Consider the following 23283-nt stretch of genomic DNA (forward strand, 5'->3'; position numbering starts at 1 on the left):
CTCCTTATTTCTTAATTATGAATTTTATAGTGTGTAGTTTGTTCCGCCGCTTCTTCTACACATGCGCTTTGGAATAAGTCAATAAGTGGTACCTTGTATCTAATTTTGAAAATAAATCTATTCTATTCTATTTTTTTTTAAGTGCCCAAACCCATTATTAATTATGACTATCCAATTCATTGATCAAACAATAAATTTATTCACTCTAAATCACATGTTATACAAATACTTACATCCAAATAAACAAAACCCATAATCTTATCATGGGAAAACCCTCAAACCTCGATCTGAAGACGCGAAACGTTTCTCAAAGCGACTGTACTTTAAAAACGCACACACGCAAACGGTTAAAAATGAATTACAAACACAGCGATACCTCCCCCCCACTACACTCATTTTCATTTCGATGTTTTCGGGTTTTTGCGCAGATGGGGGACCCCCCCCCTAGGACGCCTCCCTCACCCTATGAAAATAGGATATATTTTTATGTTTTATTTGGCCGGAAGACTGTAGCTTAGTTGCATGTTTATTAGAACTTTTTATTATTAGGAACAATACGGTATTTTCGAGTTTTGCCGTACGTCCCTTTGGAGCTGTGACGATGGCTACTGTCTCAAGTCACGACATGTTTGTTTTCGATTTGTAGTTTAACGGATTCTTGTACCGAATCCATGGTGCTGGAGCTTTTTTTTTTAATACGCTTAATTGTCTAGTTACATACATACATATAGTCACGTCTATATCCCTTACGGGGTAGACAGAGCCAATAGTCCCGAAAAGACTGAATGGCCACGTTCAGCTGCTCGGCTTAATGATAGAATTGAGATCCAAATAGTGACAGGTTGCTAGTCTATCGCCAAAAAAAAGGATCGCAATTTTATAAGCCTATCCCTTAGTCGCCTTTTACGACATCCATGGGAAAGAGATGGAGTGGTCCTATTCTGTTTTGTATTGGTGCCGGGAACCACACGGCCTCTATTATATTCTATCTATTGTTTAGTTGGCAATAAATTATTTAGTAAATGGCTATATTGGATTATTGTGTGATAAGTGTAGCGTTGATAGGTCTCTGCTATTTGGATGCTGGAGTTTGACAAGCTGGGGCTGGACTATAAATTTGGGCTCATTTCAAATAATAGATCAATTGTTATTGAAGTTCTTTTTAGGTACAATTAGTCGGAATCCTAATTTCCTAACTAATGTAAAGAATGCTAAAGTAACTATCTTTGTCTGTTACGAGTGTTTTATAAAATTTGGTACAGTGATAGAGTCGACTTCGGGGAAGAACATAATAATAGGCTACTTTATATTGCGAAAAAAGAAGCCACGCGGACGAAGTCGCGGGAAAAGATGACAAATGCTCACAGACTTATCCCTCTTCCAATAGTAACAGTAAAAATAAAAAGCGAGCTCTTAAATATCAATAACAATTTATTATATAAAACAACTATTGTTAGATTTTAAGACATAACTAGGTATTAATTAAGTTTGTTATTCCAAAATAAAAAAAGGAAGTTTTTACATATTTTTTAAGTTTATTCAATTCTATCATTAAGCCAAATAGCTTGAACGTGGCCATTCAGTCTTTACAAGACTGTTGGCTCTATCTACCCCGCAAGGGATATAGACGTGACCATATGTACATATGTACATACATACATACATACATAAAATCACGCCTCTTTCCCGGAGGGGTAGGCAGAGACTACCTCTTTCCACTTGCCACGATCTCTGCATACTTCTTTCGCTTCGTCCACATTCATAACTCTCTTCATACAAGCTCGGCGGTTTCGGGTACTTTTGACCTGACCCTTTACCAGGACGTCCTTAATTTGATCAAGATACGTTCGTCATACATATGTATGTATTTCAAAATGAAAAAATAAGTTTATATATGTGCAAAGCGTAATCTGCGCAAATTTAGCGCCGCCTACAAAAAGCGTCAGATTTAGCGCCAGTTACAAAATTATATTTTTTTATTTTTTTTTACCGTAATGAAAAGTACCTTATGTACTTTTGAAAACTCTTAAATACGCAAAATTTCAAGAATATTGGTTCAGTATAGATATGCTATAAGACAACATGATAACGCGTGAAGAGACAACAAACGAACAAATAAACTTAAATTCGCATTCAAATCAGATCAAATCAAATTTATTTATTGTGTGACATAGTTTACAAAGGCTTGTGACATATTTGTGATCAAAGCTGTGAACTGTCCTAATGTATGTACAATAACGTATTTATACTAATATTATAGAGCTGAAGAGTTTTGTTTGTTTGTTTGAACGCGCTAATCTCAGGAACAACTGGTTCGAATCAAAAAAGTTTCGTTATGAATAGACCATTTATCGAGGTAGGCTTTTTAGACTATATAACATCACGCTGCAACTTTAAGGAGAAAATAAATAATGGAAAATGTGAAAAAAAAAAACGGGGAAAGTTATTCATCCTTGAGGGCTTCAATGATGCCCTAAATAACCTTTCCACGAAGACGAAGTAGCGGGCTCAGCTAGTTAAAAAGAAATGTCAAAACTTACAAGCAATTAAATTAATGAGTGACAGAACAAAATTAAAATAAAATAAATATTACAAAAGCTTTATTTGCAAAACTAGTAGGGATATGAACCTACCAAACCTCTTTTGACGACGTTGGTTAATAATAAGGAGATCGTAGAAATGTCGCAATTAAGGACGTCCTGGTAAAGGGTCAGGTCAAGAGTACCCGAAACCGCCGAGCTTGCATGAAGAGAGTTATGAATTTGGACGAAGCGAAGGAAGTATGCAGAGATCGTGGCAAGTGGAAAGAGGTAGTCTCTGCCTGCCCCTCCGGGAAAGAGGCGTGATTTTATGTACGATTGTATGTATGTATAAATGCCACGGTCAAGTATACAAATTTTGTTTCCTGGGATGAAACCAACAAATCTTATCAACAACTTTATATTTACTTTAAAAAATGCCGTATGGTTCCTGCCAGTTTAGAATAGGACCACTCCCTCTGTTGGATGTCGTTAAAGGCGACTAAGATATATGCTTAAAGAACTTGGGATTCTTCTTTTACGCGATAGACTCTCAACCTGTGACTTTATGTATATTAATTCCGTTATGAAGCCATACAACAAAACGCGGACTTTCAACTTTTTCTAGACTGTTGGTTCTGTCTACACCGTAACGAATAAAGAGGTGATTAAATCTGTAGCGGAAGCGATGATTATGGCTCGACCGCCAAGGGAAGATTCCGCCAGGCTAGGTGTTATGCCTGGGGAACCGCGCGACAGACGATGTTGTGTCGGAGGTTGTATATATGCTCCAATCCGAGAAATTTTTTGTTTGCGCGATTTACGACAGTTGGCGAGTGACGTTAGTGATGTCGCCACAAATCCTTATTTGGAACTAGCTATGCCCGCGACTTCGTCCGCGTGGAATAGTAATTTTGGGCATCATTGAAGCCCTCAAGGATGACTAATATTCCCCGTTTTTTTCTCATCTTCCATTATTTCTTTGCTTCTTAAATTTGCAGCGTGATGTTATATAGCTTAAAGCCTTCCTCGGTAAATGGTCTATTCAACGCAATAAGAATTTTTCAATTCGAACCAGTAGTTCCTGAGATTAGCGCGTTCAAACAAACAAACAAACTCTTCAGCTTTATGATATTGGTATAGATATGCACTGCATAAATAAAAGAGACACCATTTTCGGTCACGTTCAGTCACGTATTAAATGTTCGAGTTTAAAAATTATAGCGATTTTAGAATTTGTGGCATCGGTATCGTTTGCCAAATATACTAATTAAACTATAATATTAACTTTGGCGGACAGCTTTAAAGTTTTATGTCTAGACGGAAACAAATGCGTATTTCTTACATACATCCTGCTAATATTAATAAATGCGAAAGTCTGTGAGTATGTCAGGATGTCAGTATGGATGTTTGTTACTCTTTCACGCAAAAACTACTGAACCGATTTCGATGAAATTTGATATGCGGGTAGCCAAAGACCCAGAATAACATATAGACTACTTCCCAGAGATCCCGCGGTATTGATAGGGGTTCCATGCGGACGAAGTCGCGGGCGGCCTCTAGTACATATATAAGCACATATATATAAAATCTCGCCTCTTTCCCAGAGGGGTAGGCAGATCCTTCTTTCCACTTGCCACGATCCCTGCATACTTCTTTCGCTTCATCCACATTCATAACTCTCTTGATACAAACGCGTCGATTTCGGGTACTCTTGACTTGACCTTTCGGCAGGACGTCCCTTATTTGATCAAGGTACGTTCGTCTGGTTCGCCTATCCGCTCGACGGTTTCCATTCACACTCTCCTTGTATATTTGCTTCATCATTTATTTATATATTTACGGCCACTTTCTCCAACTCCTTCTCTTTCCATGCTGTTAGATTGTGGAACTCACTGCCTCCCGAGATACGTGACTCTAAATCACTGTCCCAATTTAAAAAAATAATTAAAAATTATTACCTCTCCAAGCCTTGCTAATTCGGTATATATTGTATATATTTTATGTAAGTTTATTATTTTGTATTTATATATTTATTTTATTTATGTATTTGTTTATGTATGTCTATTATTCGTTGTGTGAGTGGAGTACACGCCTGTCACTCTTTCCATTATGTCTCCTATCTCGGGTCTGCTGGAAGAGATTTCTTCTGAAATAAGCAAAACCTTTGTAATTTTGTTTCTTGTGTTTATCAGTCTCGATGTTTTCTGTGTACATTAATTAGTAAATAAATAAATTTATGTACAACAAGAAAAATATGGAAACAAAAAACTTAAAATAAAGAGAAATTCAGTAAGTACAAGGGCACTACTTATTTCTAGAGAAATAAGTAGTGCCTCTTCCAGCAGGCCCACATCATTTAGTTTAATTAAGTCATCTACTTTCATTCATCCTCTTTACATTACCAAATCAAGTAAGCATTATTATCACGTCTATATCTCTTGCGGGGTAGACAGAGCCAAAATACTAACCGATGCTCTTACGGCGAGGGAAGAACATGGTGAGGAAACCTGCACATTCAGGCAACTGGATGTGTAACCATGATCGATCCAAAAAGGGTTAGGTCCCCTGTCTCCTATCCCCGATTGTAGAGGTTAGACGGGAGTGGCTGCGTTAAAAACCTGACCTACCCAATCTTGTACCATGGTCAAATGGAAGAAAAAGATAATTGAATTTAGTTTGAGTTTAGTTAGCTGCAGTTTAGTTTGTTCCGCCGCTTCTTCTACACGTGCGCTTTGGAAGCGGTAGTAGTTATAATTATGTAGATTTAAGTGATGTGACGCCAATAAATGATACCTTGTATCAATTTTGAAAATAAATCTATTCAATCTATCTGTTTAAGATTTCAAGCTAAAGCTTATAAAAACGAAACATATAAACGCTGATACATACATACATACAATCACGTCTATATCCCTTGCGGGGTAGACAGAGCCGACAGTCTTTAAAAGACTTATAGACCACGTTCGGCCGCTCAGCTCAATGAAAGAATTGAGATTCAAATAGTGACAGATTGCTAGCCTGTCGCCTAAAGGAAGAATACCAAGTTTATAAGATTATCCCTTAGTCGCCTTTTACGACATCCACGGAAAAGAGATGGAGTGGTCCTATTCATTTTCCTATTGGTGCCGGGAACCACACGGCATACGCTGAATGAATCAAATTTTGAACCGAGACACCCACCACTACACATTGTGCACATTGCCAACGAACTCATAGCGTTATTACTTATACGAAACAAAAAAAAGGGTGTGAACAGATAAACATTATGCCCAATATGTTAATGACAAAAAGAGATGGACATACATATAGGGCCGGCCAAAATGAAAAGTGGTCATTTTTCCGCCAATCGGTGAATTATCGGAAAAACTACACAAAATGAATTTATTATACACGGCGGACACCCCCCAAACTCACACCCTTGTATTTTTAATATGCCTCTAGAATATACATATGGCGCTTAACGTAACAAATAATGAGATCAATATTGGATCGCGAATAACGGATTTCAGGGATTGTGTTCCTGTTTGTTTTATTTTTTTTTATTATAAAGCTGAAGAGTTAGTTTGTTTGTTTAATAGTCGAATAGACCATTTATCGAGGAAGGTTTTAGACTATATAACATCACGCTGCAACTATAAGGAGCAAAGAAATAATGGAATATGTGAAAAAAACGGGAAAAATTATTCATCCTTGAGGGCTTCAATGATGCCCAAAATAACTATTCCACGCGGACGATGTCGCGGGCATAGCTAGTATTAGAATAAATGGTCCTATTCTAAAGTGCCGTTCGATTTTCGTCATTTTTGGAAAGGACCACACAAGCTCTTTCTCATGAATGTCGTAAAAGGCGACTAAGGGTTATGCTAATAAGCTTGGGATTCTTCTTTCATTTCTGTCACTATTTGAATCACAATTCCATCACAATATACAACTGAACGTGGCTTTTCAGTCTTTTTTTTTATAAAATTTTCTTCTCGTCTAAACTAATATACACAACATATTATCACGTCTATATCCCTTGCGGGGTAGACAGAGCTAACAGTCTTGAAAAGACTGATAGGCCACGCTCAGCTATTTGGCTTTAAAATAGAATTGAGATTCAAATAGTGACAGGTTGCTAGCCCATCGCCTAAAAGAAGAATCCCAAGTTTATAAGCCTACCCCTTAGTCGCCTTTTACGACATCCATGGGAGAGAGATGGAGCGGTCCAATTCTTTTTCTATTGTTGCCGGGAACCACACGGCAAAGTTTTACAACAAATTACTTTCTATAAATAGTTATTACACAATGATAATCAAGTCACAGTAGGTATTGATGATGTAAATTATAACTAAATTTTTACACATTTTAGTCAAATATAGTTGGCAAAACAAAACCAGTTGTTCAAACACTTTCTATTGCGGCCATGAAGACGTTGCGTATGTCGTCTGGCTAAATTGGCAGACATTATTTCGCTAGTTTTAATGTGAGGGAAAACATAAATACATATGGTCACGTCTATATCCCTTGCGGGGTAGACAGAGCTACCAGTTTTGAAAAGACTGAATGGCCACGTTCAGCTATTTGGCTTAACGATAGAATTGAGATTCAACTAATGACAGGTTTTTAGCCCGTCTCCTAAAAAAGAATCCGATGTTTGTAAGCCTATAACTTAGTTGCCTTTTACGACATCCATGGGAAAGAGGTGGAGTGGTCCTATTCTTTTTTGTATTGGTGCCGGGAACCACACGGCACTCTATTTGCTTTATACTATGTTCAAAGGCTATCCAATCTGGGTAAAGTTCTTTTATAGGAGTCAAGAAGGTTGAATTGGAGTTGCTTCATGTCTGAATTGATATGAACAAATCTGTTTGAAGTCCTTAAAATATTTTGTGATTACTTGCTGTAAACACAAAGAGCGTCGCGTCGCTGGTCGAATTGGTAAGGTGACCGGTTAAAATTCGTGTGACGCAAAAGGCATAAGTTCAAATCCCACCACGGCACATGTACCAATGATTACATCGAAGATTTTGTGAATATTAACAGATGCTCTTACAGTTACTCTTGGGCTAGTAACTATTTGAATCTCAATTCTGTCATTAAGCGTATTAGCTGAACGTGGCCATTCAATCTTTTCAAGACTATTGGCTCTGTTCACCCCGCAAGGGATAAAGACGTGACTATATGTATGTATGCTCTTACGGTGAGAGAAAACATCGTAAGGAAACCTGTACATTCAGGCAAATGGATGTGTAACCATGATCGATCCAATACGGATAAGGTTCCCCTGCAAGGGTTGCGGAGGTTAGATGGCTGTCGTTTTGTGCTAAAAACCTGAATCACTCAATCGAGGGTCTAAGGTCAAGAGCGTACCCCGGGCTCCTCTCCAGAGTGGTGAGGATGTTACTGGTACTAAATCCAGGAGGAAGAAGACTTGCTGTAGCAAAAGTTTAATGACCAACCAGTCTCAAAATATTTGGTGAACTATTAATCGCTCTTAACCTTTAGTCTTCTCCTACGGTAAAGATGATACTTTCTCAAGACCTTAAAAAATTAACCCCAACTTAAGATAAGGCGTAGGAAAAACCTTCGAAACGGCACCGAAACGGGGCCATGTGAGACAATATGAAGACTCAAACGAACGTTGAAAGTGGAATTTAAATATGTAAGGAATTAGGAGATGAGTAGGGGGTGTCCCTACACCCATGGGGGGCGGGGGTGAAGGGGTGCGGGAGGGGAGCGCGGGGTTTTTCAAAACTAGAAAGAGATGAACATGCGTTAGTATCGCGATCTGAGTCGCGGTACGTTTTCTGACTGCAGACGGGGGTGAATTAGAAAAATGTATCTTGAGATATTTCTTGAGGACGTTAAAAAAATATTAAGCGGGATAAAGTAGCATTTGTCTGCCCGCGATTTTCAGGAGTTGGGAAAGCACATGATTAAGTACTTATCATCATCTACTTGATCTGACTGTGGTAAGTCACGATTGTATCTTGTAGCGGCCGTTCAGCCTCCACGGACAACGACACTTTAACTTGACATTTTAGATGAACAAAACTGACTGACAGACTGATGAAAAAAGGACAATCAAAATTTGACTAAGACGACAATAACACATGACGCCTTGAACAGCCAAAAAAAGTGGTTTTATTCACACACGACCCTGCAGACCCTCAGCTCGTTCACATCCTGAGGAATCCCCGGACAATGATCCTGGACTAGATGATTCAGGCTTTGACACCGAGCGAATAAAGTCTAAGACTAGACTAGTCTAGACTAAAGACCAGTCCCATAATATATCATGATTAAATTATCCAGTTGTTTGCAAGTGTAAGTTTCCTTACGATGTTTTCCTTCACCGTGAGCACCTTCTTACACAAGGTTCCATAATACTTGCGCGTGCGCAATCGAACATTAGGTACCTTGTGTACAAGAGCATCGGTTTTACAATTTTAATCAAAACTCCGAAATATATAACCACGATAAGATTTAAACGTGTGTTTTTTATTATTTTTTCTTTATTGTAACAATTCAATTTTTTAAAGTACAATAGTAGGACTTAATGCTAATAGCATCATCTAACAGTCTACCATTGGATTAAGCTGAGAACCTTCGTGTGTATTGTTCTTATCTTTTTATTTACCAAGAAACAGTACATGTATCCTAAAAAAGATGATTTTTAACATTCCGATTTTTGAACGGATTTTTTGACGTCCGAAATTTCTTCGAGATATCTCAAGACACAACTCTGTGACCTGCCCCCGCGTGTAGCCCACGCACGCGCTGTAATGAGCGCGCGCGGGGGGTAGTTAGACAATTTTACAACTGCGCCGCTTCGGCTTTTTTGGGAGACTCTCGTCCCTAGGTGTATGGCAAAGAAGATGAGAACAGAAGGCCATAATCGTTGAGTTATAATTACAGAAATCAAATCGATAGGTCTTTTAAAGATGGTGCAATTTGAGAATGCTAACGCAGTTTATACAAAAAGTTTGAGATCAAATAACCTTCATTTTCAAATTAATAGTAACGATTCTTCAGGCCAATATAAATGGGAACATAGAAAGGTGAAAACCAAGACGAAAATATAAATGTCGTAAAAGGCTACTAAGGGATAAACTTTAGGCTTATAAACTTGGGAATTTTTTTTTAAGGTGAAGAGCTAGCAACCTTTCACTATCTGAAAATCTAAATTCTAACATTGAGCCAAACAGCTGAGCGTGGCCTATCAGTTTTTTCAAGACTGTTGGTTCTATCTACCCTACAAAGAACATAGACGTGTTGGTATGCATGTAAAAGCAAGCAGTGGAAGGTAAGTCTTTTAAAATAGAACTTTCTATCCCAACCTACTCTCTGCCTACATCTGTAGGTGCGCACAAATTTGCATATGTCGAAATAATTTAGGGTGTAGCTCCACACATCTATAACTTAATGTGCGCGAACGAATCAGCCTTAGAGTATGAATCCATAGATGGTTTAATTAAGGCACACTTTGACTTTCTTACTCTTCTTTGATTTTGATCTTCATTAAAAATTTGAGAAAGAGATTGCGTGAACAATGTCGTCATTTAGGTATAGATTAATTTTGGATATTAGATACTGATTTTTAATTACAAATAAGAGAAAAGGCTTATAAATTTGAGATTCTTCTTTAAGGCGATGGACTAGCAATTAAGCAATTACCGCATATACGCATACTATAGTTACGTCTATATCCCTTGCGGGTAAGACAGAGCCCGCAGTCTTAAAAAAACTGAAACGCGGCGTTCAGCTGCTTAATGATGGAATTGAGATCAATATAGTGACTCATTGCCTACAAGAGGAATTCCAAGTTTATAAGCCTATCTCTTAGTCGCCTTTTACGACATCCATGGGGGAACATATGGAGTGGTTCTATTATAAAGTGCCGGAAACCACACGGTATAGCACTGTTTGAATCTCAATTCCATCGTTATGCCATACAGCCTTTCAGCCTTTGCGAGACTATTTATTTATTTATTTTTTGTTTGCGAGACTATTTATTTATTTATTATTTACTATTTGTTATTGCCCTGTAAGAATTAAATTCGTACATACATACATACATTATGGTCACGTCTATATCCCTTACGGGGTAGACAGAGCCAACAGTTTTGAAAAGACTGAATGACCACGTTCAGCTATTTGGCTTAATGATAGAATTGAGATTCAAATAGTGACAGGTTGCTAACCCATCGCCTAAAAAAGAATCTCAAGAATGTAAGCCTATCCCTTAGTCGCCTTTTACGACATCCATGGGAAAGAGATGGAGTGGTCCTATTCTTTTTTGTATTGGTGTCGGGAACCACATGGCACGGCACAATTAAATTCGTAATTATTATGTTTGCCACGATCTCTGAATACATTCAATTCTACATTCTCTCTTAACCGTCATAAGGTTTAGCCTAATTTCGTACGTTCTCAATCAAAGTGTCGTATCTACCCCATTAAATTTGCTCTTCGTAGAAAATTCACACTCATAATTTTGCCGCGGAAAATATAGCGCAGGGGAGTGCTTCGCTAATTCGTCGATACACGTTCCAAGTAGATATATTATACCTATATGTTGTTATGTTTCTACATGAACGTGTACTATGTCTTACTTCGCGCGTCGATCCGAGCGTACTTAGAAATTTCCTAATGAGATTATATTATATTTTGTCGGACCAATAATGTGATTTTTCACCCAGCTAACGGAATGGAGTTTCCTACATAGTATACATACATATTACCACGTCTGTATCTCTGAAGGTGTGTATAGAGTCATAGTAAAAGACTGAAAGGTCACGTTTAGCTGAATGGGTATTGATAGAATTGGAATTCAAATAGTGACATGTTGCTATCCCATGGCTTAAAATAAGAATGTAAAGTTACAGATCTACTTTGCTCAACTTTTATGATTTTAGCGGAAAAAAAAGCAGCTAGCACTCACTTTATTTTTTTTATTGCTAATACGTCTAAGAAATCATATTGATACATAAATACATACATATGGTCACGTCTATATCCCTTGCGGAGTGGACAGAGCCATCAGTCTTGAAAAGACTGATAGGCCATGTTCAGCTATTTGGCTTAATGATAGAATTTAGATTCAAATAGTGACAGGTTGCTAGCCCACCACCTAAAGGAGAATATCAAGTTTATTAGCCTATCCCTTAGTCGCCTTTTACGAAATCTATGGAAACAAGACCGAGTTGTTCTTTTCTTTTTTTATCATACTAATCTACTTAATAATTCAAATTTATGATTTTAAAATTAAATTTGCTCGAGAATAAGTCCCCACGCGTGTAGGTAAATTGGTACATGTGTTTGAAAACGGGCTCGGCAATAAATCATAGCCGCGAGGGTAGGGGGTTCGAGGCTCAGGTCCTGTGACGTCCTGACTCACTCGGGAAAAATATCGGCCCGCTTTAGAAATCCAGACAATTCTTTAATCCCTTTTTCGAGTGTCATAAAAATAGACAAATCATTTTAATTTTGTGTTAGTTGTGTACTTAACCTTAATTATGTGTTAAGATCGTAATATTTCATAAGAAACTCACGCTTCACTGGGGCTTTAAATTTCTAGATATAAAACTTTATCAAATCCTTTGTTACAAATTTTATTTTTGAGTAAAGATGTCAAAAAAATAGACATATCTTTCCTTTATTATGTCTATGGATCTATACTACCTACAATAATATCAAATAAACAAAAATCCAATCGAGTTTTCAAAAAAAAAGAACGTGTCAAAATGTGTAATCTCCGAATTTGATACCCGTTCACGGTAGCGTAAAAAAAACTATAAAATAAAATTCCTATTTCAAATAAATTGACAAACATTTTTATAAAAATGCCAATGATCCGTGCGGCCAGTCTTAAAACGTCGAAAAAAAAAGATTTTGAAGCGCGGCCTTTTAATTGAACTATGAAGAGTGAGAGTGTGTCAATTTTTCTACTTTTTTTTTCAGAGTCCACGCAATGGAAAATATTTCGGCCGGCACGCCTGTAGTTAGGCCGATCTAAAAAAAACAAAAGTGCATACAACGCGCGAATATTTTTATTCGACATTTTTTAGAAAGTGAAAACGGATTTTGCTCTTTTTCGCATTCCGAGGATTAGCGAATGGGATTTTGTCCATTTTTATTTTTAAGACCGGGATTTTGAAGTTTTAGTTTACTATTTTTCGCTAAAAATTAAATGCTGTACGATATTGTTATATTTGAGTAATATAGGTATTATTATTTTTTACTTTGGACATATGATATTCGACTGATAATAGAGAACCTCTTCACAAAAAGTCAACTGTTTGTTTCTCCTTCTATGAATATACTGAGAAGCGGCCTTAAAAATACTTGTAATTAGTTACACCTGGAATATTAAAACGGCGAATGGAAAAGAAATATTTGCAGCTTCTAAAGATTCTGAAAAAGTTGTAGAAACAAGAAAATGCGTTCGCTTGTGGTATTCTATACGTTTTTATGAAGTTCATTCGCTGTCATTCATTTGTTTTTATTTTTGATAAAGATCCCTTTTATTAGTTATGTTTTGTCATCGATAGGTAACATATAGAAATGCGTTTGCAATTTGTCTAGGATTCCAGTCCTAACTAGCACGTTCCAAAATACTCTTCGATCTTTTATAGTAATAAGAATTTTGTCCCGCCTTATACCTGCCAACGACATTCGGTTTCAGAAGGCCTCTTTGTAAAAGAACATTTGGTTTGGAAGAAGAAGAGGAAGGCTGGAAGAAGATCCAACCCCAGATAATAGGAAAAGAGATATGTTCCTCATCGCAATGCCTCATGATCATGAATTTGAACGAACAGCAAAATCTCAATTTCAATACATTCCATAAACAAAAACTTTTTGTTCTTAAACAAGAAAAGGAAAGGCTGCATAATATTGTTTTTGTGTGTATGTCATAATTAAAAAGTTACTCAGATAGAAATTCATAGGGAAGCGTTTAGAAGGAAACATTTTTAAACAATTTCCTATGGATAGCCCAGACGAATTTTAGACAAAAAATAAAACGCAACCAAATCAAAAAAAAATTTAATACAACCCCGTACAGTACATAAAATAAAACGCAGTTAAACGCGGAAATTAAGTTAAAAACACACATACACAAAAAAAAGGGGGGGAGAACGGAATTAATAATTACTTGCAAATCCATAGTTCGTTAGACAGGGATAATGATAAAAATGTATCGTTCTCTCACCACCCCCAGATTTTTACCCCCATTTAGTAGGTTCGATCCCGCAATCAGGGGTGGTGGGTGAATTTTTCGGCCCCCACCCCCCCCGCCATCGTAAATTGGGGCATATAATTTTTATTACGGAGTCGTGTGTTAGAGTTATCATCGGATGTTGCCGAAATGTGAGTTTTAAAACTAACGCGAGATGAGTACGAAGGGCGCGTGTTAGGAGTAAAATTTATTGAAAAAATAAATAAATTTATCAAAATAATTCCATGTACATGAAATTAAATTTTGAAAATGGAATTAAATTAAATTAATTTTTTATGTGTTGGGAGTTTTTTTTTTTTGGGAAATTATTAAAATAATTCCAAACATAACACAATTTATAATTATCTCATCTAATTATTAATTGTGTAAAACATCTAAACATTCTGATGGTTAACATCAAACCGTGTAGCCGAACGTAGATTTTGCTTGACACTGAGTCCGTGAGGAATAAAGACGTGATTATATTGTACGTACTCGTATATATTCTAAATATTGGTGACTACAGTTCACGTGGTGGACAACCGTAGCCAAAGATTTGAAATGAAATGAAAAAATGAAATGAAAATGAAAATGAAAAAATATTTATTCATTAACTTACAATATGGTAAATAACAAAAGTGTTTGAAGTCTCCTGTTAAGATTTGGCACGGGAAAATCTAGATACAGGGACAACTCATGATCGAGCGACTTAGTGCCGAATTACAAGAGAGATAGAGCACGGAAGAACTTAATATTTTAATTAAATAACGAATATAAACCCAGTGAATTACCGCTTGCATATATATATAATCACGTCTATATCCCTTGCAGGGTAGACAGAGCCAACAGTCTTGAAAATACTGATAGGCCACGTTCAGCTGTTTGATAGAATTGAGATTTAAATAATGACAGGTTGCTAGCCTGTCGCTTAAAGAAGAATCTCAAGTTTATAAGCCTATCCCTTAGTCGCTTTTTACGACATGAGGGAACGAGATGGAGTGGTCCTATTTTTTTTTATTGGTGCCGGCAACCACACGGCTCATTTTATAACTGTTAATTACAATTATAATAATATAATTACCGCTTATTTACTTAATTATATATCTCCTTTAATGTTTGCCGGTTGATTGGAAGAGATCCCTTCATGGGATAAGTCCGTTATTGCAAGTGATTTATATTACTTGTAACTGTGTACTATTTACATTAAGTCTTTTCAAGCTTGTTGGCTCTGACTACCCTGAAAGGGATATAGACGTGATAATATGTATGTATAACATGTTGCTAAGCCCATCGCCTAAATGAAGGTTCTAAAAAAATCACTATGTTGTCAATAATGCCCGAATATTTCCCGTGAAATGGTGTTCACACCAAAAAAAAAACGTGTAAAACCAGGAGCGGTGGCTAGTTATTGTTAAGAGCCACTAATCTACATAATCCCGTAACAGGAGAGATGGCTGTCGGGATCAATATACAACTGGATTCCTGAGGGCGGAGAAAAATCTCATTTGGTTTATTCTACTTTGTACTACATCTTTGGAATCCGAACTCCATTAAATAGGTCCTTAAGAATAGCTTTATTATTTTATTTAGATTTGCTCTCTTTTATTTATTCTTTAAATTATTAACTTTATTAACTTGGAAATTCAGATAAATACTGATTCCTCCCTTACTTTTCTGACGTACATACTAGTAATCATATAGGCGATAACTAACAACCTCAGTCCAATGTTCGAATCACAATTCAATCATAAAACTATTCAGTTAAACTTGGCTAGACTCTGTCTACACCGTAAAGCACAAAGATGAAGTTGGAACCAAACCAATAGTACCAAAAGCAACACACCTTCTACGGAAGAGGAAGAAATCGGCCGCCTACGCCGTAGTCGTAGTACTACGCCGTAGCGGGTCTACGAGAAACATTATTATTACAAGAATTATTTTAATTTGGCGTTTTTTGAATGAGCGAGTACTTTAATGTATTTTTCAAGATGGCGCCTTATTTTATGTAATTTTCCTTTACCGTAATAGGGCTTTTGTTGGAAGGAAGTCTATTTGGGTCCCGATATAACCTATTGAGGTTTGTTTTTATTGTGGATGCCGTCAGAGGCGACTAAATGACGAAATTAGTGCTTTAAAAAATCTTTTTAGATAGGGTCCCTTCTTAGCGTGCGCCCTCTACGGGTCTTCGCCTTTGGTCTACTTCAACGCTCACCAGGTTAAGTAGCTCGCCATCCTCACGCGGCTTGCCGGATTTCATGACTAATAAAGATTAACGTTATTCTATTATTTATTAAATTATCTCTCAAATGCCGTGTGGTATCCGGCACCGATAAAAAAGAATAAGACCACTCCATCTCCTTCCTAACTAAGGGATAGGCTTATAAATTTGGGATGCTACTTTTAGGCGATGGGCTAGTAACCTGTCACTATTTGAACCATTAAGCCGAACAGTTGAACGTAGCCAGTCTGTCTTTTCAATACTGTTGGCTCTGTCTACTCCGCAAGGGATACAGACATGATTATATATACATATATATATATGTATATTTGTATAATTATAGCTCTATACTTGTATATATTACGAACATACTCAGCTGCAACATCGCTTACAAGTAGAAACCCAAGTTAATAAGCCTATCCCTTAGTCGCCAGTCGCCTTTTATGATATCCATGGGAAGGAGATGCAATGGTTCAGATTTTTCATATATATATATATATTTATATATATATATATATTTATATATATATATATATTTATATATATATATATATGAAGATTGTATAGCTAATTTTAATAGCACTTAAGACCCTCCCATTCGCATGGTTAAATATAGATTCGAACATTTTCCTTTCGTCTTATGTTTGCGGAATTCACAGCACCATCTCTTTTGAAGTCATTTTAAATATTTAAGTGTATGAGTGTAATAATTTATATCATTACACAAGTACAACTCCGTTTTCCTGGTTGTAAATTGGGTCAAAAGTCGGTCAAGGAAATTTGTTAAATTATACTTCTTTCGTCGTTCTTGTAAATAATGTATAACTACATAATTTTTTTTATTTTTTTTATAAAGATGTCGTCTCTGCCTGCCTAAAGATTTTATTTTATATTCTCTATGTTTTATTTGTGTTTTAAGAGATTACTAAAGGACTGAAAAACTAAGATATGGATCGCCAAAAAGCAAGTTGGTAATTACATACATATAATCACGTCTATATCCCTTGCGGGGTAGACAGATCAATAGAAAAGACTAAAAGGCCACACTAAGCTGTAAATTGAGATTAAATTGAGATACAAATACTGTAAGGTTGCTAGCTCATCGCCTGTATGAAGAACCCTTACTTCTGTCTCTGTGAAGCTATGTTAACCCCGTAAGGGATGAAGACGTGATTATATGCAAATGAATACTTAATAAATTCCCACTGATGTGAGATAGAGAAATAAATAATAAGAGGTTTGAATGCTCAAGAATTCCCGCGCAAAATAACTAAACATGTCCAAACACGTTAATACACGATTGTCATGCGTGTCACATCTCAGGTTTCGGATCCCCTCGGCTTTTACGACGCTGATAACTTACTGCTGTGTCCTGACTTTCTCGCCTTAGACTTTGTGATAATATACTGAGAGAAATTATCTAGGAATTTTTAAAGTAAGTTTTCATTAAGTTGTTTTTATTTTAAATTTTGAATATTGCCGTGTGATGCCCGGCACCGATATAAAAAATAATAGTAGTCCTATTATTTTATACTCTCTTTCCCATTCCATCTCTTTCCCATGGATTCCTTAAAAGGCGACTAAGGGACAGGCTTGTAAACCTGGGATTCTTTTAGGCAAAAGGGCTAGCAACCCGTCACTATTTGAATCTCAATTCTATCATTAAGTTGAACGTGGCCTGTCAGTCTTTCAAGACTGCTGGCTTTATCTACCCCGCCAGGTCTTAGACGTGATAATACGAGTGAATGAATGAATTTATATGATGTCTGAGTTGTATGTTAACATATTACAAAAATGCTACGAATTTGGTTCAAAAAATTAGTTACTTTAAACTAATTCAAAGTCTTCATCTATACGAGTATTTTATATAATCCGGTCAATAATTATAAGTGGCATTAAGTTCACCTGTTTGTACATTTTACGTGCATAAAGTTTAAATAAATAAATATAATAAAAAGAAAGATTGTTTTTCATTTTGAATTGACTGGGGTTCGAACCCGGGACCGGACCGGTTTGCGAAAGATTATCAAGGGAAAGTCTAGTGAACTTGGGATTCTTCTTTTAGATAAGCGATGGGCTTACAACCTGTCACTACATATTTGAAGTATTTTGAAGTCAATTCTAAATAGCTGAACGAGGTATTTCAGACTTTTCGAGACTATTGGCTCTGTGTATTCCGTACGAGATAAAGACGTGATTATATGTGTGTACATTATAGAGATTTAAGGCGGACAATTTCGCTTCTAACAGTTTAGTATTTCTATAAATTGAGACTAAACTTCACATAACTTAAGCAATCTCATTAAATAACAAAAAAAAATACCTCCTTAACGAAACATCGAATTCTTAGAAATAATTTCGTTTGTCTCAAACGAAAACTTGTTAACAATAATAACGTATGTATATATGAAAATTAGAACGGCCTCAAATATCACGTCTACGTACGAACAACGAACAATCCACACATTCACAGGGCGGTAGGCGTCACAAAGGGCTGATTAAAACTCATGACATGCGCAGAGTATTTTTAAAACTACCGGAGGCTGGGTTAATTTTTAAGTATTGATCAAAAATTGCGTATATGCGGTGTATGTTGTACACGTAGATGTACGTGGGGGCGGGCGGGGGTCGCCACCCACCGTGCGTGAATTAGATTTTTCGCTGGCACAAATTTGTCATTAGAAGTTGGGGGTTTATTTATTTTAATGTTTCTATCGGGAGATTTGAATTACAGTTTTTTGTTTTTTTTTTTTTGTTTTGGTGTGAAGACTTTCTGGTTAATTATGATTTGTGGCGGCGCAGAGTCAAGGGTGAAATTTGTTAGACTTTAAGCAGAGGATGTTTTTGTCTTTTGTTTTTTTTTTCTTTAGCTCGTTTGAGGTGTTCGGTGAGATTAATTATACACACATGCACATAGGGTTATGAATGTGGATGAAGCGAAGGAAGTATGCAGAGATCGTGGCAAGTGGAAAGAGGTAGTCTCTGCCTACCCCTCCGGGAAAGAGGCGTGATGTGTGATATGTATGCACATAGGTACCGTATATATAAAGTTTCATTCAAATCCGTTCTTTAGTTCCGGAGTTTAGCGTGTACAAACAAACATACTCGAATAGTATATATAATATAATAGACGAAAAGTCGTCAAATTTATGCTAGGTTGCTATTTTAATATCGTTATAAATTATTTTTTTGAAAATATATTCAATGTATAGACAAATTTTTTTTACTGTTTTATCATATGTAAATCGTTGAAAAATCTTGAAATTATGTTAAACTAGAAAATATTTTCATAAGGTTTATTTTATTTGGTATTTTAATCCACTTTTTGTCTGTAAACAGTATGTTAGTTTAATCCAAGTTATCCTGTCACATATCATATCACACGTCTCAGTTAACACTCCCTTCACAGTTACCTAGTCAGTCAATCATTTTTTGAACTTCCCCTTTTTTATTATGACTTGTTATAGTTTAACGTGAATGTTTATAATTCTTCTGTATTTATTTAAAAATCATTATGTTGTACCTTAAATTATCTTATATATAAAATTCTCGTGTCACAATGTTCGTTCCCGTACTCGTCCGAAACGGCTCGACCGATTCTCATGAAATTTTGTGAGCATATTGAGTAGGTTTGACAATCGGCCAACATTTATTTTTTATACCCCTTAGTGATAAGGGTTGTCCACCCTTAACTTTTTTTTTAACTATAAATTACTTTAAAATTATTTATATAGCAAAAAACGTTTGCCGGGACAGCTAGTAATTTATAAAATGACATATAAATAAAATTACAAAAGATATAAGGTACGTTATATATGTAATAGCTTAACGTATGCATTCAGTCTTTTAAAGCCTGATGGCTATGTCTACCCCGCAAGGGATATAGACGTGACCATATGTATGTATAAGGTACGTTATACATCAGTTAGTTTAGGTCAAGAGTACCCAAAACCGACGCGCTTGCATGAACAGAGTTATGAATGTGAGAAGTATGTAGGGGTTAGTAAAAGTGTGATCTCTGCCTATCCCTCCGGGAAAGAGGTGTAATTAACATATCTTTAGATCAGGCAAAGACGAAATACCTATATACAGGCAATATCTTAGATGTAGTGAAAAAATGCAGACAGGCAAAAAATATGTAAGTACTTACCCAAAAAAATATTTAAATCTATGTAGATATGTACATATGTTAGTTTTTACCTGGTATAGAAGCAAGTATCGAGCATGTATCGGGAACTTACCAATTTATTTGGACCTGAAACAAATAGATTATTTATTAAAATTAAATCAGAGTGTTTTAAAATGGATGTTTGTTACTCTTTTACGCAAAAACGACTTTACCGATTACGATGAAATTTGGTATGTAGGTAGGTATAACATATGTACCCAGAATAACATATAGGCTTTTTATACCGGAGTTCCCGCGGGATTTATTGTTAAGTTATGATAGGGTTTCCACGCGGACGAAGTCGCGGGCGGCCTCTAGTGATTTACTAAGCTCATATTGTCGCTTATAACATGCAATTAGTTTATAGAACGTAAATCACTGAAAAATTGCTGTAATTACTTCCACACGCTGTAACTTGATTCTTAGTGATCCCGTTTTTATTACTGAATAAAAAAATCAATGTCTATAGATCTTAATGTGCCTTAAAATAATTGTTCAGATATCCATTTGAACGTGGATTCAAGTATTTTTGAGGCTGCAGGCTCTGTCTACCACGGAAGTGTGATAAATACGGTTTGTGAGTGTAAGACGAAGCAAAAAAACCTGTCAGAATAGGCCTGTATGTTGACGTTTTCGTAGATAACGTTTTCCTAATGATATGGTTAAATCATTCTTACATACGTACATATAGTCACGTCTATATTCCTAGCAGGGTAGGCAGAGCCAATAGTCTTTCAAAGACCGATAGGCCACCTGCTGCTAAGATTAAAATACTGACATGTTGCTAGCCCATCGCCTAAAAGAGGAATCCTAAGTTTATTAGCCTATCCCTTAGTCGCCTTTTACCACATCCATGGGAAAGGAATAGAGTGGCCCTATTCTTTATCTATTGGTGCCGGGAACATGGTAATCATTCTTAATTTTTTTTATTGAGCAAATAATAAAAATACTCAAATAAAATTTATATTATTAAGAAATATTGACTTTTATTTAGTCTTAAATCAACAATTCATATATTTAATGAACATTCACATAATTAATATTGGCCTAATCATTAATTTTCCAAGAAAAGTACACATTATTTCTAGAAAATAAAATTAATTTAATTTATTTTCGATATGTATATATGGGCAATAAATGGCTAAATTATTGATTGACAATTAAATATACGTGTCAATTTTATACTATCAATGTGCAAAGTGTATTTTATTTAATAATCTTACTCGACTACACAGCGAAAAAAGATCTCGTAACTATGTCATTGTGTCATAAGTAAAAAGGCTCTTCTGTAAGGGGTTTGACGTACCTATTATTGAGAAAAACTTTGGCTTTATACCTAAAGATATTAATAAAATACGGTCTTTAATTTGATAAGTGTTGCCATTGATATTAAACTTCCATAATTTCGGGGAAATTATTTTATTGTTTATTTATTTATTAATATATTTAACAAATTTGTACTAAGGTAACGCTGTAAGTTGTCAATTATTATTATTTTTTATTTTTAATATATACATCTAAAATTATATTTTTTAATTTCATCAGTTTATTTCTTACTTTTTTTGTGGCTGCATGCAACTAGATACAATTAATTGTACTAGATAGATAAATTGGCAAGTAAAAACTAATATTCCCATATCAAAGATAGAAGACTATATTTCTAATATCATATCGAATGAGATATGATTTGTTCAATTGCAGTTTGAGTGAATTCACAAGGGCAGCATATAATATGTTATTATTGATTATACACTCGCATTAGATTAAGTCTATAATGGTAGATGTAAGAAAGTAAATAAATAAAAAAAAAAAATGATTTGAAATAAAATCAATTTAAAATGAACAATTCTTAGGAAAAATACACATTTGAACACGGTAATGAATTTTCATACAAAACGCTAGCTCATCTAATTCCCTCGTTCATTTCTCATGTAAAACACTAATAAATCGATAAACAGCATCCAATCCGTCCGCGACTCGGACCGCCAAAACGTGCCTAGTTCAAAACCTAAGCCGAAATAAAAAAAAAGCAAAAGTATTTTCATTATCTAACCCGGGCCCAGGCTCCCGGCGTATATTCATTTCCGTTCTGTTAATACCGCATACTTTTAACTGTCTAACTAGGTGGTACCCCCACCACCCTGCCCCACACCATCACTACTTATACGCGGTAGGCACAACTTTTATAATACTACAGTACTCGGGCGCTTTTTAACGAACACCCCTAGGGTGGCGCCACCTGCCACGCATACCGAAAAATACGCAAAGGGAGGGGTTGGTTAGAACTGAAGTGGCCGTATTTTGCGTATTTTTAAATTATTCCTCACATGCGGGCCGCGTTTAGTCGGATTCCTTTTGGGTACTGGCAATGACGTGTTCCTGCGATGTTGCTAGCGTTTAGATGGGCTTTTTTTTTCTGTTTAAAGTCTAGGTGCCGTGTGGTACCCGGCACCAATTGAATAAAAGAATAGGACCACTCCATCTCTCTCCCATGGATGTCTTAAAAGGCGACTAAAGGGTAGGCTTATTAACTTGGGACTCTTCTTTTAGGCGATGGGCTAGCAACCTGTCACTATTTGAATGTCAATTCTATCTTAAAGCCAAATAGCTGAACGTGGCCTATCAGTCTTTTTAAGACTGTTGGCTCTGTCTACCCCGCAGGGTATATAGACGTGATTATATGTACGTATGTATGTTTAGGGTCTACAAACAGTAGTAATAACATTATTAGTATATTGACATTTTGTAAGACTAATAATAAATGTATGTTTGTCTTTCACGTAACAAATACTAGACGGATTTGAAAGAAACTTTACAATTATGTACTTACCTAGCTAAAATATTAAAATAAAACGTTCTGTTCTTATCATTATGCCAGATAAATGGTATGTAAGTACTATGATATACTTTAAAAAATCAGAAGTATTGAACTGGATTTGTTTTAAATAAAAAATATTTTCTCGATGACTATTTCTAATGAATCACTTATAAAATGTAGGTACGTATTATTGTAAGTTTGCAAAAATAATTCAATAGAATATTAAAAGTGTGAAATATTTGTTTTTCCAAATCAACACTCTCATTCAATTTTGTCAACTTTCAATTCATTTAGCTAAATAAAAAACTAAAAGAATAAAATATAAAACACGCCATATTATTGCAACAGCAATAGAAA

The 23283-nt window shown here is 35.8% G+C and overlaps 1 protein-coding gene across 1 annotated transcript in view; it reads right to left on the reverse strand.

Annotated features, from left to right (window-relative positions):
* Positions 1-23283, reverse strand: part of LOC106133162 (broad-complex core protein isoforms 1/2/3/4/5) — a 109177-nt gene that overhangs the window by 46897 nt on the left and 38997 nt on the right. The window contains exon 2 of the mRNA XM_060947486.1: positions 20182-20195. The gene's annotated coding sequence lies outside the window, so the exon portion shown is untranslated. The remainder of the gene's footprint in view (positions 1-20181; positions 20196-23283) is intronic.

The sequence above is a fragment of the Amyelois transitella genome, chromosome 13 (assembly GCF_032362555.1).
Source record: "Amyelois transitella isolate CPQ chromosome 13, ilAmyTran1.1, whole genome shotgun sequence".
Lineage (NCBI taxonomy): Eukaryota > Metazoa > Arthropoda > Insecta > Lepidoptera > Pyralidae > Amyelois > Amyelois transitella.